This window comes from Euprymna scolopes, chromosome 16, assembly GCF_053919585.1.
Source record: "Euprymna scolopes isolate OS-2025 chromosome 16, ASM5391958v1, whole genome shotgun sequence".
NCBI classification, from domain to species: domain Eukaryota; kingdom Metazoa; phylum Mollusca; class Cephalopoda; order Sepiida; family Sepiolidae; genus Euprymna; species Euprymna scolopes.
Window position 1 is genome coordinate 28,603,882 of NC_136497.1, and position 19,707 is coordinate 28,623,588.

Here is a 19,707-nt window from a genome sequence, read left to right on the forward strand (position 1 = left end):
CATGCATTTGTCGTGCTTTAATTTCCCTTATATAATTAGTAAAACCCGATACTTCCCCGATCTGAGAGAAAACTCTAGGTAACATTTTATTGCTTGTCGCAAAAATTATGCGTATTGATTTTGGCGATACTCCGATGGGTGATTGACGTGGGCGCAGCTTGACTCGAAAATAAACACTGGTTTGAAAAACGAAAGAAGTCACATGACTACGCCATGGATACGCGGCATTTACTTAATTACTTAAAAACGTCTACGAATAATGGTCATACGATAACTGGTCGCCATGTATCTATGTAAAACATTTGTTTCCATGCAGACAGTGGTGGTTCCGTTGCTAAGCAACTGGCTGGTGGTTGAGTTTGGGATGATTTAATGGATTGTTGTTGCCAGTCAATCGGGTTCCTGTAATAAAAGCAGAAGTGCGTCCTTTGTCCAAAGAAAGTTGAAAGTAAGTAAATTTCATATCGTTTGCCAGATTCATAAGTTATTGTTAAATATCAGCTACTCATGTAAAAATGAAAAATATTTATTAACTAGACATTTTAGCTAGGCAAAAGTTATAGCCCGTTAACTTATAATGAGTGATTTATGTCAAATTTCTAGTGTAAATGTGAGATTGACTAATCACTATTAATCTTTATTAATCCTTTACTGTGCATTGAAGAGATACAATAATACTTAGTTTCCTGCACCTTATCATAACAAAGATCCATACAAAATTGAAACTAAATCGGCCCAGCAGTTTAGTAGTAGAGAAAAAAATGGAACGAACAGACAAATAGACTAGGAGAAATACAATACAAATCTATAATGTGGTTGGAAAAATCGATGGCGTGACCTGGGTTTATCTACTTTATATATAAAAAAAAAACTTTGTCTGTGTGTGAGTTCGTTTCATATGAACTCTTAAACGGCTGGGCCGATTTTTAAAACTTTCGCACAAATATACTTTATGTGCCTGGCAGTGTTCTTAAACAGCTTCTGTATCGGAATGTTTTCGATAAGTAACGATAATCAATAATTGAAAAAATCCGATGAAAGAGATAAGCAGAAAAGCCCAACAGTAAGTTCATTGATGTAACAGGGGCGCGTTCGAAATTAATGTTTCTGTTTAGAGCACAATTGAATCATGATATTTGACTTTCACATTTTAAACTTTAATGCAAGTCATTGTATAAAAATAATTTATGAAATCAACAGTAGGCTCTCTCTAGGGCAATGTAAACTACAATGTATTGCAGACTAAGTCACTATGGAGAGGCATGTGAAGCTTCTACCTCGTGCACGCGGTGGGTTCTCAACTAGAGCAGGTAATCAATCGATTTGACTGAAAATGGGCGATTTTACCGATTTTTATGAAAATAAAAATATGGGACGGTGAAACATTCGTTTATCTTCATCAAATTTCGGGCAACGCCGGGTTTCCCTGCTAGTGTTCTATACGTGTAAAGGAGTTTTTTTTTTTTTTTTTTTTTTTTTTTTTTGTATAGAGGGTGCTTTTGTTAGCATTCTATTATTAATCAAATTTTCTTTGTGGTTCATTTCTTCCTCTGTATAAACTTTGGTTTGTGCTCATCGTATTTATTTACCTGTATTTTTTGCCTGTTGTATTCTATCACTTTAAATAAGAAAGATCAACATTCATAGGATGCTGATCGGATCCTCCTACGTCTCTCACCCTCTCTCACTGTATGTCCATTTATTCACTCTTTAATAGGTTTTAATGTCTCTGTAAGCACTTACAGAAAGAGTGACTCTCTCTTTCTGTCAGCATCGTTTTTTAATTGTTATATTTTGCCATCTAATTTACACAGTGTGTTCGTAATACCATAAACATATATAAATTAGACAGTAAAATAATAAGTCTCTTATCCATAAGATTAATAGAGACGTGAATGGAATCATGCAAGAAGAATGTCTTAACACATATGTGAAATTATTTTTTTTTAATGAAATCAAAGTGGAACCAATAATAATAATGGTTATGACCCAACGGGTCACAGGTGTGTTTAATGTTATTAAAAAAAAAATTAAACATTTGTTGATATTTAAATTACTGAATGAAAGAAGAGTAATTTTGCTTGTAAGGCTTCTCTTAGTAGGCAGATAAAGCTGGCTTCCACTGAAGGAGAAAGTTTCTAGGGAATATTACATTTACAAACGATCCTCAAGCGCATATGTATCCCATTCATGGGCGATTATTTCAATTACATTAATTTTTTTCACGTTTTGCATTTGAAAATACCATACGGTGTCTCATATATCCAAATAATCACTCATCTGATACTGAACAGGTTCAAGATAGTTTAACCTCGATGAACCAACGTATCACCGTGATTAAGCCGTATATCTGTGTGAGTTTATGTTTAGCAGTTTTTTGCTTTGTTTTGTTTTTTTCGCAAGGAGGTTTCATCATCATCCTACATACAGCACCTGGTATTCCTAAATGGTAACTTATCCGGTACTGGTCAGACTCAGTGTCACTTAACTTTGGTAACCTTTGTATCAATATGCTTATGCCGTATATCAGTGTTCACTCTGCGTAATAGCTGGTACAACATTCATCCTGTGTAGGTTGAGCTGACTTCTTCTGAAAGAGGAGATTTCCAGGGTATATTAAATTCACAAGCAGTCCCCAGTCGCATATATATATCCTGATCAGGAAAAATGAGGACATAAGGTTTTTGTTTAGCAGTTTGTGTTTTGGTAGGAAGGTACTGTTGTCTTCTCAGATACAGCACCTAGTATTCCTAAATAGCCATCCATCAGATAGCAACCAGGCTCAACGTCACTTAACTTTGATTATCTAACGAGATTCGGTGTGTCAACATGTTTATGCCGTATACTTTTAGGACTACATAAACTAAAATGATGGAATTTTTTTATTCCATTTATCACCCCAAACAAGGCACCGTGCCACTTTGATGTAGGGAGCTACTAAGTTGCAGGGATACTATGCAGGGAGTTGAGCAGCAAGGTGTCTGTTCACATTACACTTGAACTTATGCATGTCAGTACAATTGGGAAAGCAGGAACCCGGAAAGGAATTCCAAAGTCTAGCAGTTCTAGGGAAGAAACTCTTAGAGTAGAAGGCCTTCTTACATCTAGGGATCCCTACTGTGTAGGGGTGGGATTTTGTTGCTTGTCAGGTTTGTTGAGAGTATTTATGTCGAGGGGGTAAAAGGGCTTGTAGTTCACCATTAAAATACTTGTTGAACAGGCAGAGGGATGCAACATTTCGTCGATGGGACAGAGGCTGAAGCTTAGATGACAGTTCAGGATCTATCAGTTTGGCAACTCTCTTTTGAACCCTGTCCAGGAGCGAGAGACTAGTAGCAGATGCACCAGCCCAAATGTGACAACAATACTTCATATATGGGCGAATGATGTAGAGGTACAGGATACTTAACAGGATAATGAATAAAGTACTAAGTAAAATTCAGTTCTAAATGATGCTCTTCTGGAGATTAAACGCTCAATTCTCAGTGCAAGCGACACTAAGAATATGTTTACAAATAAATAATCACATTCTGTCCAGTTTCAACAATCCTCAACATTCACTGGAGAAATTCATTAACCCTTATCCTCGAGTGACCTTTGGGCCTTAATAAGTGAGGACCCAATAATATATAAAACATGGTATTCTCAAATAGTGACTCATCATCATCATCATCATCATCATTATCATCACGCAGTCCTTCATAACAAGGATGCTAAAAAGAGCTCTCGGTTGGTTTCAATAAAAAGTAGGGCAATGTTGGCAGCTGGTTCGACTGCCCCATACCCAGCGTTACAATTTTCAAAGGAAGAAAATTTTTAAAAACAAGTAAAGATGGCTAGTCAGTGTCTCAGTAAGTCGTGCATGTTTAGTTACCAGGGTTGTGCCTTTGGTAATGTTTTTGTTCAGACCTGGCCTTTATTTTTCCCTCTATTTCTACCTTTCCTTTGTGAAAGCTACTGCACCAGCAACTTCGGTCTGCTGCTAGCTCTTCCCAATTTTTCGTGTTCATATTCTTTTTCTTAGGTGGCGCTTTATCACATCCTTGTAGTGGAGTTTCCGCTCACCACTCTTTCTGAACCCATTTTCCAATTCTCCATTCTAAGTACATGGTAATAATGTATAGAAGCAATCCTAGACGAATCAGAAAAGACAGCCGAGGACAGATCTGTTTGCTTTTATGTACATCTTTAGACATATATGATATTGTTTTAATTATAATTTAAAAAAAATTTTTCACTATTTTTTTTTCACCCAAAACAAAGCCCAGTGCCACTAAGTCATAAAGATCTACTAAAATAGAACCCAGGATACGGTGGCCTTAGGATATTTTTTTTTTCAGATTACGATGTGAATTACGATGTTTTTCAGCCCCTGGTTACGCTAATGCCTCGCCTTACGGTGTTATTTATAATGTTATTTGATTATATACATGTGCATTATATAGTGTATTTTGTTATTAATTTTTAATACCGTATCCCGAGGTTCTACTGTATATTGGACAGATTTTGCAGGGATACTACATATGGAATTGGGTTGGTTGGTTGGTTGTTTTTGTTTCATGGCATATCAACCCTGTTCAGGTTATTTAATGCCGAATCCAATGATTTTGAAAAAGATTTTTAATAGAATATATTTGTTGTTTTCAAGTTGGTTTCTATTTAATCCAGAGTTGGGACCCTAACAGGTACTACCACTCCGGGTCAGAGTGGATCTGGGAGCAATGGCAATTAAAGGGTGGCTCCACACTCCCCAAAGCCCGCAAGCTGGGGCCTCACCACTGGATATAGTTTACGGTCATATCCAGGACCATGGAATTGGGCAGCAAGATGTCTGTCCACATTACACTTGTACTTATGCATGTTAATACATTCAGGAAAACAGGGGCCTGGGAAGGAATTCCAAAGTCTACAGTTCGAGTGAAGAAGCTGAGTAGAAGGCTTTACGGCATCTAGGGATCTCAACAGTGAAGGGTAGGGATTCTGCTGCTTGTTGAATAAGTCAGAGGTATTTACACCAAGGGAGTGCTGGTGCTTTGAGTTTGAGTAATTACCATTAAAGTACTTGTAAAACCGGCATAGGGATGCCACATTGTGGTATCGCGAAACAAAAAAAAAGTGATGTCGGAGCAACCGAAGACATTGAACAGTTTACTTCCATTCCTCAGCCGAGAAAAGATCCAGCTTAATTTTATATAGTCCTCTAGATATGTTTATTATTAAGAACATAGAAGGAGAAGTCGAAAAATACATCTGACAGTAAATTGTAAAAACATTTTTTAGTAAAAATCACTCCAGACAGGGCATGAAGCTACTTGATGTAAGGAGCTAACAAGAACAAAAGATGATTATCACAAAGACAGAAGCTGCTTATTGGCTTAATCTTAAAAAGACCAAGGATATAGTTAGGAGAAAAACAGCCAGCAGGAAGAGAGTTCCACAAGCCTGCAGTTCTTGGAAAAGTTATAGGAATAAGAAACTGTATTACAATGAGATATTGAAACAGCGAATTGATGGAGACCATTAGATCCAAAAGTCAAATGAGCTGGAACAAAGGAAGCAGGGAATAGATCAGAGAATTATGACGAACACATACCATAATATTAATATTTATAGAAAAGACTGAGACTAACAACATAGTTTCTAGAACAACTCTAGACTACGTTTGCATAACCCAATAGAATTATTTGTTAATGTTTCGATTGTATTGCAGTTATAGTAATTACATCGAAGCAATCGAAAATGAGTCGAGAAAGGACAGCTTTTATTACTAATGAGTTACTACTTATCAAGGCTAAAATCTATTCGAGGATATAGCATTAATGAAATGGATAGATTTTAAATGATGAAAAATATTATGAGAGGATTAAAAATGATGAGTGGAATGAACCAAATTTAATTTATGACAAGTATTTGTTGACATTGGATTTGAAGACGACCATGTTGTAGCCTGCAGGGAAACAGTTCCTTGGTAATGTATTCTACAAATGAGAAATTATTAGAAAGAAACTCTGTTCATGAAAATTTTGTTTGATGTTAGGCACACGAATGTAGAATAGAAAATTATTCATAGTTGTGGTAGAAGGCGAGTTCTTGCTGTGAATATACTTTTTTTTCTATTTCTCAGGCGTGAAAAGTCCATTAAGACAAAATAAAACAATATCTTGAAAGACGGCATCAATAGAACGTGTAAAATATGCAGTTAACTCCAAAGGACAATACAACATTTAGTGTATGAATACTGATAATTGGTTGTAACAGAATATGTGCAACGGCATAACAACGGCAAGTCCCCATTTGGCAGTCTGCAAACATTATAATATGGAAACCAAAGACAAATGCTCTGGACGCGGGCCATTAACTGTAACAGAAAACGATGAAGATGTTGTACGTTGAGATATGCCAATCCAAAGTGATAATAACATTAAGGCCGTAAACATGATATGGAAGAAGAAGAAGAAGAAGAAGAAGAAGAAGAAGAAGAAGAACAAGAAGAAGAACAAGAACAAGAACAAGAAGAAGAAGAAACGGTCCCTACATTTAAAAAAAAAACTAATTGCAATGATACTAGTAAGAGATAACGGGAGAGTTCAATTTGGATTCAAGAAACGAATGGAGAATTTCACCAACAAATTTTCTGTGAACAAGATCCACGAAGTGCAGAAAATCATCCTTTTAGATATTGCTCAGGAAATACACACAAATAAGTGGCGGAGTGAATATAGAAGAAAGAATAACTCTCAAATCGTAGATTTTAGCGTCCTAGCAGATTACAAGGCGATAGTCAAAGAGATTTTTTTTAAATAAAAAATAAAAAATAAATAAAAAAAAACGGAGCAAAAACACAGAACTTGCCAGAAAACTTAAAAGAATATGAAATATGTAGAAAGTCAATATGATAATAAAAATCGTAGGAACAGTCCCGAAAACCCTGGAAAAACTACTAGAAGAAATTGGAATCAAAAGGTAGACTGCGACCATAACAAGGAACAACAATGATGGAAACAGCTGAAATCGTAATGTCAATGGAATGTCTAAAATCTGATGCTGAAAGTTGGATCAATTATTACAAAACATCAAAAGATAACATAAGTGCCATGTGTAAAAGATGCAATAAACAACAAAAGACTATCGGCCATTTGATGTATGGATGCTCAGAAATGACAAAATGATCAAAATATAATAAGAACAAAAGAAAAAACAGCGTAATGACAAGTACCATTTGACAGTCTGTGAGCATTTATGATATGGGAACTAAAGACATGATACGGTGAAGAAGAAGAAGAAGAAGAAGAAGAAGAAGAAGAAGAAGAAGAAGAAGAAGAAGAAGAAGAAGAAGAAGATTCACATTACAATAAATTGTATGAACATTTAGCATTTGTCTAGCTACCATACGAAGCAGAACCATATCTACCATGACGTCGTTCCACGAGGTAGAAGATTCTATGAAGAAAAAAATAGTAAAAAAAAACAAAACAGTAAAACAAAAACAGTAAAAAAAAAAACAGTAAAAGACGGTTTGTTCTGCTGTAGATTATATTAACGCAAATAAATTATTTTTATGCGTCATTGAACATCACACTTTATGAAATGTTTTACAAATTATTGTTCGTCATTTATCTCCATAATAAAAATGAATGTACGCGTGCCCCGTTCGTTTAATAATCATGTAATCAAAATTATTTTATTAGCAAATAAGAAGGGAGCTTAAACTTATTCTTAATAATAGCTGATAATAATAAATAAATGGAAAGTATAAGAACGTACGCAAATGTATTTTATGAGCAAATATGGCAAGCTTAAATTTAATCTTAATAATAGTTGATAATAATGAATAAAGAACGTATACAAAATTAATTTTAATGAACAAAGAATAAGACATTTAATCTTACCAACTGATATTAAAAATAAAGGAAAGAATTTATTTCTATTTTGATAGACACTAAAAAAATATTCTGTTGTTTTTAATATTTTTGTGGCTAAAATGGGAATTAATCCATTTCCACACAGATGCTTTATTTACTGAGTCAGGAGAGAGGGAGTAATTTAGTTCAATTTTTAAGTAAACTTTATCTCACATATATTTATTTATTGTAGATTTTTAATTGCTGCCCACCACAGCAAAATGTGACACAAGGTTGGCGGTGTTCAAGCGAGCGGCCCTAAACGAGGGGCACTTTAGCCTAGCAAAAAATTGCCTGAGTATCCCAGTCGGCATTCCCCGAAAGCTGAGTGACAAGGCTTAGGAGAATGAAATTCCCAGGTAATACTCAGGCGGCGTACCTCAGTCCGACAGGTACTGGGCCCATTCTTGGCCTTGAATCCGTCGGGCTGATTGCCAAGAACGGATTCTTGATATTTCTAACCAATCTCCAAGCAACCGAAGCAGCAAGGAGATTCATCCTCATATAAGATGAGGGTATTTATTTTATTTATTGTAAGATTTTACTCGTTCTTGAAGATTTATATTTGTAAGTTTTACATCGATTAGGTGTTTCGGCTTTTACAATAAATAAGGAGGAAATCAATTATTACTGATAAAAAATAAATTGCTTACAACCCAAGCAGCAGCAGCACTAGGTAGCGCTGTTTTGAATAAATATCATTTATGCTTAAATTCTATATATTATATATGTATGTAGTAAGTTATGAAAATATAATTTTTGCAATTAAGCTACACAGGGGCTCCCGCATTTCATCTCCATAGGGACATCAGGCTAAAATATCTCTGGATAGTTTAATTATGACATTCTCACTGATAAAATTGCTACAACAAATCGATCACATAAACATATTTCAAAATACAACACAAATATTTTCGTATAAAAAAATCACTTGCACAAAATAAAACACGCAAATATTTCGTAAATCTCGCTAGCAACTATAATTTTATTTTTTTATTTAAACATTACACAACTTAAAAGGCTTTCGTCAGCATCGAGTAACTTTCATAACAGAACATGACAAAATGGCCATCGCAAATATTTACGACGCTGATTAGAGCGACATATTTTCTCCCTTCTGAAAAGAGTGCATACATAGTCCATGTCTAAATCTTGAATAGTTTATTTTTCACTATAAACAATATTTGGCAGTTTTATTTCATGAATTTTTTTAAAACATTTCAAATAGCCAACAAATTCCCACCCTCATAGGTTGATTAGCAAACAGCAACAACAATTAAATGTTTATATATATATTTCATAATATATATATATATATATATATATATATATATATATATATATATATATATTATTATTATTATTATTATTTTTGAAATATAATTATCCATTGACAAAAATTATCTACGACTCATCAGAGTGGCTGAATCTAGTGAGATTCGAAATCGGGACCTCATGGTAAGAAGCGCAACCCCTACTACTAGGCTATCTCGCACGACCTAATGCATCGCGTTTTTTTTTATCTAGATGTTATTTGTTTTTTTTTGTTTTTTGCGATACTTTTTGAATGAATTCAATGATATATACGAAAGTGCATCTTTACCTAAATGCGAGTTGGAAATAATTTTCCCTTTAACCAATTTTGGTACCCCCAAATGAAGAGCGGCATATATATTATTTTCAAAATATAATTATCCACGGACACGTGTTTCGTCCTCTACGACTCATCAGAGTTTACGACTCATCAGGTCAGAACTATAATGTGGAAGTTTTAAATATATTCGTTTTCTTTTTAGATTGACAAGGATTTCGTTTTAAAATGACATTGTTACTAGTCATTAACGATTATCGTACGTATGTTTCAATGGAGCTCATCGTAAACTTACTATAAAAACGCATCGTCTGAAATTTAATAAAAATAATAAAGTGTGTTTTTTCTTGTTTGTGCGTATATATCACGTAAGGCGCTCCATTACATTTTTGAACGGCTTAACATATTTTTAAAAAAGACGTGGGAAAATTGAAATGAAAGAAATAACAGACGTTTTATCTTGCCGTTGTAATACAAGAAAAGTAACATGGTCAGTTCTCGCAAAGATGAAAGAATATAAAAGCAACATTAAACAACAAAGGAAACAGTGTGTAATTCTTCAAATATCGATTTAAAGCTGACTTGTCTGGCGATTAATTTTTAAATGCTATGCCCCGTCCAATTTGATTGTTGAACACAGTTGTGAAAGCCTGCTACACATGCCCGCGAACTTTAATTATGTCTTGTCCCTGTTAGTGCTGAGTGGGAAATAATTTGCATAGGAACTGTTCAGTTATTTTCCTATACTTGTAGCATTTAGAGGGGAAAATTGATATAGAAATAATTATAAAATAAAGAGAGAGAACCAGGATAATAAAATAAGACATATATATTATCATAAGTAATAAATATATTAGATAAGAATTTAATTATATGCTATAACCAAATGTTATAACTAGAGAAAATATAAAAATAGATAAGAAAAATAAATAGAATATAAATATATTTAAAAAATGAATAGATTAAAAGAAAGTATATAGAGAGAAAAATAGAATCGCAAAATTACGGTAAAAATTTTAAGTATATATGAAAAAATGTTCAATTAAATTTAAATTTAAAATTAGAAAATAAAATTAAAATTAAAAATTTAATTAGAGTAAAAAAAAAATTAAAATATTGACATTTAATACATAGGTACGTGATTCTTAAATTAAACTGCTGTAAAATTGTTCTTATCAAATTTGCATTCATTACAGGATAAAAAGGAGATAAAATCGTTATGTTTATCCTATATCGAATGTGATGAGGGCAAGGTTGAAACAAGATCAACTAAGAGTAAATATGTAAATAATTGTGTTTTTAAATTTGAGGAAGTAAATAAAAATGCCTTCACACGAACAACGTAAGGAAGGTACTATTTTATAGGAATAAAAGTATCAATAAAATAAATTTTATTGGTAATATTTTAAGAAGATTAGTAAAAGAATACTTTGTGCAAAAAAGCAGAGTTTGATTAATAATTAAATGATAAATTAAGAAAATAAATAGAAATTAACATTGAAACATTTTCATCATTTCATACATAAAAACGTACATCCTCGAATCAAAGTACATTTCTATGATAACTAACCTACCTTCGCGCACAACATAACGACTGTGATGATTAGTAAGAATTGGTATTTGGTCGCTTGAAGCGATGAAAGATGAGTGTTCACGCACAAAAAACCACAATGAATATACATCCTTTCTTATTTATTTACTTTTTTATTTTTATTTTTGGAATTCTTTAAAATGAGGCTTCATAATCTGTGCATTCATTCTTTTGCGGACTGATATCTTCATCTTTATTGTTGTTGTTGTTGTTGTTTCATCCCCTTGTCTTCTGCAAGTGGTTAACCGCGACGGGATAGGAATGTTGAGTCTCTTAACTGCATCCTCAGTAATTACTGCCTTCCATAGTTGTTGTTGTCTCGCCACATTTTTGGCCAACTAATCCTCTGACCTGCTCTGGGTAGGATTGAAACCGCTATCTTCAGACGATGCTTAACTGAAACCGTAGAGACTTAACGCCTCTATTCACTGCACTGCAGGGATAACTTACATGACTCAGCATTCCTATCCCGTAGCGGTTAATTATCTGAAGAAGGCCAGAGGATGAGTTGGCCGAAACGTGGTGAAACAACATCTATGAAGATGAAGATAACAGTTTGCAAAAAGAGTGAATGCCCATTCTTTCTTCTTTTCTCAATAAGATTCGATAGAAAAGAATGTAAAAATAGTAATGATTATTAAGTAGGAGCATTGTAGACGATGTTTTGTTATGCTAAGCACAAAATGCAAAAGAAAATGATGTTTGTGCATTATTTGTAATTTGAAAATGAATGGTTGGAAAGTTATTATTATTATTATTATTATTATTATTATTATTATTATTATTATTATTATTATTATTATTATTATTATTAGCCGTGAAATTGCTTATAGTCGTTGTGAGTGATACAAAGTGAGCGGCCAGGCAATGTAATACGAAAAATTGATCTTAATCAGATTTCTATCGCATTTTTCTTTACAATGTTTTGGATCCAAGGATGGAGGTTAGCATGCTTGCTTTCTACCTGAAATTATTAAGCAAAGAGAACATATTTAGAAAGTGTGTGTTTATTTATTAACCGTGAAATTGCTTATAGGCGTAGTGAGCTGACAGGCAATGTAATGCGAAAAATTGACCTTAATCAGATTTCTATCGCATTTTTCTTTACAATGTTTTGGATCCAAGGGTGGAGACATATTACTATGGTGGTTAGCATGCTAACTTTCTACCTGAAATTATTAAGCAAAGAGAACACATTTAGAAAGTGTGTGTTTATTTATTAACCGTGGAATTGCTTATAGGCGTAGTGAGCTGACAGGCAATGTAATACGAAAAATTGACCTTAATCAGAATTCTATCGTATTTTTTTTTATCATAATGTTTTAGATCCAAGGGTGGAGACATATTACTATGGAGGTTAGCATGCTTACTCTCGACCTGAAATTATTAAGCAAAGAGAACATAGCTGAGCGGATAAAATATAAAAATCAGTAAATTTGAATAAAACTATTAAAAGACACATACCAATAATTATATATGCTGATTCAGTCAGGATAACAGCAGGAATTAATAATTTAAAGTAATAATTAAAGGTGCAATATTTTAAAACTAGTGGAAGTCAGTTTTGCTGTTACAGTGTAGAATGGCGTTATTTAGTGAGTGTCATTATTTTAGTAAATTATTTCCTTCTTCAAATTTAAAGCTTGAGTAGAACCACAGGCGTCTGCTAAACGACGTGCTCTTAAATGTGCCGTTACTAAGCAATCAGGCATGAAACCAAACAGGATGATAAATGTAATACGAGCTTCATAGATATGCACTTGCTTAAGGTTTCAGATTTCTGCAATATACAAATTTTGCATGGATTTTTAGAGTTATTTCTTTCAACAGAAATCATCTTATAGACCAGAGTTATCCTCCTTGGGCTTAAATCCCCAAATCTCGCGAATACTAAACTTTTAGTTAGCAACTCTCGTACAAACACGTAGTCAAGAATTAAGACCACAATTGTGACCTTTTTTATTTGCTGAGGTAGAATAGACAAGACCTACGTTGGGCACGTTCCCTAACAGAAAAGACCTTCAAATATTCTTATTTTTCACTTTTTGTGTCATGCTCAAATATATATATATATATATATATATATATATATATATATATATATATATATATATATTGCTTTAAATACAAATTTGAAGAAAGAAAATATTTCAAATAGAAATCGAAGCTTCGTGAATTGCGGGAAAAAATGACAAAGGAGAATAGACCAGTTGGGTGATGTTTGGGATCATCTAAACTTTTTTTACTCTTATTCACCACAGTGTCACTTGGAACGTTGTTCATATTACATTTGAATCTCTGCATGTCAGTACAGTCAGGAAAGCGGGAGACTAGGAAGGAATTTCAAAGTCTAGCAGTTTGGAGAAAGGAACTATTAGAGTAGAACTTTTCCCGCATCTAGGGATCTCTACAGTGAAGGGGTGGAATTTTACTGCTTGTCGAGTTTAATTTGGGGTATTTACGGCGAGGGGGGGGAGAACAAGTGCTACGAGTTTGCCAGAGCATATTCCATTCAAATACTTGTAAAACAGATACAAGGATGCAACATTGCAGCGATGTGACAGGGGTTGAAATTTGGTTGATAGTGCGGGACCTACTAAGTTGAGGACTTTTTTGACCCTATCTAAAAGTGAGACTGGTTGTAGATACGTCAGCTAAGGTATAGCAAAAATACTCCATGTATGGGCGAATGGTGGTTTTTGTAGAAATATATAAGATACTGGCAGGTGTGAGTAGTTTTCTAGTATGATAGAGAGAACTCACCTTCTTTGCAGTAGACTTGGCAATGTACTCTATGTATTTTTTCCACTTCATGTTGCTGGTGAATGCAAAGTCGAGGAGTTTAAAAGAAGAGCTTTCAGGTAGGGTATAACTAATAATGGCAATCAATGGTTGAGAAGGTTTCCACTAATGGTTAAAGTAAAGAAGTTTAGCCTTGGCAGCATTAAATGTTATCATTCATTTGCATCTCCATTCAAATCGCAGCATTTTGTGTCACCTAATCCTCCGTATGACCCACTTGCCAACGCTAGTGTGACAACTTTGAATGATAACAGCATGAAAAAGATGATAATGAAAAAGACGAAGAAAATCGAATAAATCAGAATAATGAGAAAACTCTTAAAAACTAAATTATATCGATGCCTCCGTTTAGTCTCGAAAGACAAAGGATACCCCCTGTAGGGGCAGTTACGCGTGTAATTGTGAGGCAAGGGTCGCGCAATCTCTAACCACACATCTCCTGAATCGACACTGTTTGAGTCCAGTGGCAAGGAGAAGACCAGGACGACTGGAAACAATGCCGAGATAAGCGGAGAGCACATACAGTACCTAGAAGTCCCAAATGGTCATCCATTTAGTACTGACCAGGCTCAACGTTACTTAACTTCGGTGATCCAGCGGGAACCGGTGTGTCAACATGTTTGGGCCGTATAAAAAAACTAAATTATATAGCATAGACTTAATAAAAGAAATCAATACATTGGAAGTAAACGTGGTAAGATACTCGTGCTCCTTTATAAATTCGACAAAATAAGAACCCAGGAACTTGGATCAAACAACCAGGATACAAATGAATATGCACAACGCCCCCCCCCAAAAAAAAATGATGCTGACCGATTCTATGTAAAAGGGGGAAAGAGGGAAAGAGGACTTATAAGCATTGAACATTGCGTATATGACGAGGATCAAAGAAATTCATATCATAAAGTTTAAAGAAACTGATTATCGTCGGAAAAAAACATCAAGATGAACAACACAGAGAACGGTGAGATGAGGAAATCAAGAAAAGAAAATGGGAAAAGAAGTAATTACATAGACTATTTATAAGACGGATAGAAGAAATTACTACATAGACTATTTATAAGACGGATAGAAGAAATTACTACATAGACTATTTATAAGACGGATAGAAGAAATTACGACATAGACTATTTATAAGACGGATAGAAGAAATTACTACATAGACTATTTATAAGACAGATAGAAGAAATTACTACATAGACTATTTAAAAGACGGACAGAAGAAATTACTACATAGACTATTTATAAGACGGACAAGAAATTACTACATAGACTATTTATAAGACGGATAGAAGAAATTACGACATAGACTATTTATAAGACGGGCAGAAGAAATTACTACATAGACTATTTATAAGACGGATAGAAGAAATTACGACATAGACTATTTATAAGACGGACAAGAAATTACTACATAGACTATTTATAAGACGGACAAGAAATTACTACATAGACTATTTATAAGACGGATAGAAGAAATTACTACATAGACTATTTATAAGACGGATAGAAGAAATTACTACATAGACTATTTATAAGACGGATAGAAGAAATTACGACATAGACTATTTATAAGACGGATAGAAGAAATTACTACATAGACTATTTATAAGACAGATAGAAGAAATTACTACATAGACTATTTATAAGACGGACAGAAGAAATTACTACATAGACTATTTATAAGACGGACAAGAAATTACTACATAGACTATTTATAAGACGGATAGAAGAAATTACGACATAGACTATTTATAAGACGGGCAGAAGAAATTACTACATAGACTATTTATAAGACGGATAGAAGAAATTACGACATAGACTATTTATAAGACGGACAAGAAATTACTACATAGACTATTTATAAGACGGACAAGAAATTACTACATAGACTATTTATAAGACGGATAGAAGAAATTACTACATAGACTATTTATAAGACGGATAGAAGAAATTACTACATAGACTATTTATAAGACGGATAGAAGAAATTACGACATAGACTATTTATAAGACGGATAGAAGAAATTACTACATAGACTATTTATAAGACAGATAGAAGAAATTACTACATAGACTATTTATAAGACGGACAGAAGAAATTACTACATAGACTATTTATAAGACGGACAAGAAATTACTACATAGACTATTTATAAGACGGATAGAAGAAATTACGACATAGACTATTTATAAGACGGGCAGAAGAAATTACTACATAGACTATTTATAAGACGGATAGAAGAAATTACGACATAGACTATTTATAAGACGGACAAGAAATTACGACATAGACTATTTATAAGACGGACAAAAGAAATTACGACATAGACTATTTATAAGACGGACAGAAGAAATTACTACATAGACTATTTATAAGACGGACAAGAAATTACTACATAGACTATTTATAAGACGGATAGAAGAAATTACGACATAGACTATTTATAAGACGGGCAGAAGAAATTACTACATAGACTATTTATAAAACGGACAGAAGAAATTACTACATAGACTATTTATGAAACGGACAGAAGAAATTACTACATAGACTATTTATAAGACGGACAAAAGAAATTACTACATAGACTATTTATAAGACGGACAGAAGAAATTACTACATAGACTATTTATAAGACGGACAAAAGAAATTACTACATAGACTATTTATAAGACGGATAGAAGAAATTACGACATAGACTATTTATAAGACGGGCAGAAGAAATTACTACATAGACTATTTATAAGACGGATAGAAGAAATTACGACATAGACTATTTATAAGACGGACAAGAAATTACGACATAGACTATTTATAAGACGGACAAAAGAAATTACGACATAGACTATTTATAAGACGGACAGAAGAAATTACTACGTAGACTATTTATAAGACGGACAAGAAATTACTACATAGACTATTTATAAGACGGATAGAAGAAATTACGACATAGACTATTTATAAGACGGGCAGAAGAAATTACTACATAGACTATTTATAAAACGGACAGAAGAAATTACTACATAGACTATTTATAAAACGGACAGAAGAAATTACTACATAGACTATTTATAAGACGGACAAAAGAAATTACTACATAGACTATTTATAAGACGGACAAGAAATTACTACATAGACTATTTATAAGACGGACAGAAGAAATTACTACATAGACTATTTATAAGACGGACAAGAAATTACTACATAGACTATTTATAAAACGGACAGAAGAAATTACTACATAGACTATTTATAAGACGGACAAAAGAAATTACTACATAGACTATTTATAAGACGGACAAGAAATTACTACATAGACTATTTATAAGACGGACAAGAAATTACTACATAGACTATTTATAAGACGGACAGAAGAAATTACTACATAGACTATTTATAAGACGGATAGAAGAAATTACGACATAGACTATTTATAAGACGGATAGAAGAAATTACTACATAGACTATTTATAAGACAGATAGAAGAAATTACTACATAGACTATTTATAAGACGGACAGAAGAAATTACTACATAGACTATTTATAAGACGGACAAGAAATTACTACATAGACTATTTATAAGACGGATAGAAGAAATTACGACATAGACTATTTATAAGACGGGCAGAAGAAATTACTACATAGACTATTTATAAGACGGATAGAAGAAATTACGACATAGACTATTTATAAGACGGACAAGAAATTACGACATAGACTATTTATAAGACGGACAAAAGAAATTACGACATAGACTATTTATAAGACGGACAGAAGAAATTACTACATAGACTATTTATAAGACGGACAAGAAATTACTACATAGACTATTTATAAGACGGATAGAAGAAATTACGACATAGACTATTTATAAGACGGGCAGAAGAAATTACTACATAGACTATTTATAAAACGGACAGAAGAAATTACTACATAGACTATTTATGAAACGGACAGAAGAAATTACTACATAGACTATTTATAAGACGGACAAAAGAAATTACTACATAGACTATTTATAAGACGGACAGAAGAAATTACTACATAGACTATTTATAAGACGGACAAAAGAAATTACTACATAGACTATTTATAAGACGGATAGAAGAAATTACGACATAGACTATTTATAAGACGGGCAGAAGAAATTACTACATAGACTATTTATAAGACGGATAGAAGAAATTACGACATAGACTATTTATAAGACGGACAAGAAATTACGACATAGACTATTTATAAGACGGACAAAAGAAATTACGACATAGACTATTTATAAGACGGACAGAAGAAATTACTACGTAGACTATTTATAAGACGGACAAGAAATTACTACATAGACTATTTATAAGACGGATAGAAGAAATTACGACATAGACTATTTATAAGACGGGCAGAAGAAATTACTACATAGACTATTTATAAAACGGACAGAAGAAATTACTACATAGACTATTTATAAAACGGACAGAAGAAATTACTACATAGACTATTTATAAGACGGACAAAAGAAATTACTACATAGACTATTTATAAGACGGACAAGAAATTACTACATAGACTATTTATAAGACGGACAGAAGAAATTACTACATAGACTATTTATAAGACGGACAAGAAATTACTACATAGACTATTTATAAAACGGACAGAAGAAATTACTACATAGACTATTTATAAGACGGACAAAAGAAATTACTACATAGACTATTTATAAGACGGACAAGAAATTACTACATAGACTATTTATAAGACGGACAAGAAATTACTACATAGACTATTTATAAGACGGACAGAAGAAATTACTACATAGACTATTTATAAGACGGATAGAAGAAATTACGACATAGACTATTTATAAGACGGATAGAAGAAATTACTACATAGACTATTTATAAGACAGATAGAAGAAATTACTACATAGACTATTTATAAGACAGACAGAAGAAATTACTACATAGACTATTTATAAGACGGACAAGAAATTACTACATAGACTATTTATAAGACGGATAGAAGAAATTACGACATAGACTATTTATAAGACGGGCAGAAGAAATTACTACATAGACTATTTATAAGACGGATAGAAGAAATTACGACATAGACTATTTATAAGACGGACAAGAAATTACGACATAGACTATTTATAAGACGGACAAAAGAAATTACGACATAGACTATTTATAAGACGGACAGAAGAAATTACTACATAGACTATTTATAAGACGGACAAGAAATTACTACATAGACTATTTATAAGACGGATAGAAGAAATTACGACATAGACTATTTATAAGACGGGCAGAAGAAATTACTACATAGACTATTTATAAAACGGACAGAAGAAATTACTACATAGACTATTTATGAAACGGACAGAAGAAATTACTACATAGACTATTTATAAGACGGACAAAAGAAATTACTACATAGACTATTTATAAGACGGACAGAAGAAATTACTACATAGACTATTTATAAGACGGACAAAAGAAATTACTACATAGACTATTTATAAGACGGATAGAAGAAATTACGACATAGACTATTTATAAGACGGGCAGAAGAAATTACTACATAGACTATTTATAAGACGGATAGAAGAAATTACGACATAGACTATTTATAAGACGGACAAGAAATTACGACATAGACTATTTATAAGACGGACAAAAGAAATTACGACATAGACTATTTATAAGACGGACAGAAGAAATTACTACGTAGACTATTTATAAGACGGACAAGAAATTACTACATAGACTATTTATAAGACGGATAGAAGAAATTACGACATAGACTATTTATAAGACGGGC

General features: G+C 32.9%; 1 protein-coding gene across 1 annotated transcript in view; it reads left to right on the forward strand.

Moving 5' to 3' along the window:
• Positions 1 to 311: 311 nt before the first annotated feature.
• The window catches only part of LOC145295907 (tubulin polymerization-promoting protein family member 3-like), a 104,969-nt gene continuing 85,573 nt past the window's right edge, over positions 312 to 19,707 (forward strand). The window contains exon 1 of the mRNA XM_080141676.1: positions 312 to 448. The gene's annotated coding sequence lies outside the window, so the exon portion shown is untranslated. The remainder of the gene's footprint in view (positions 449 to 19,707) is intronic.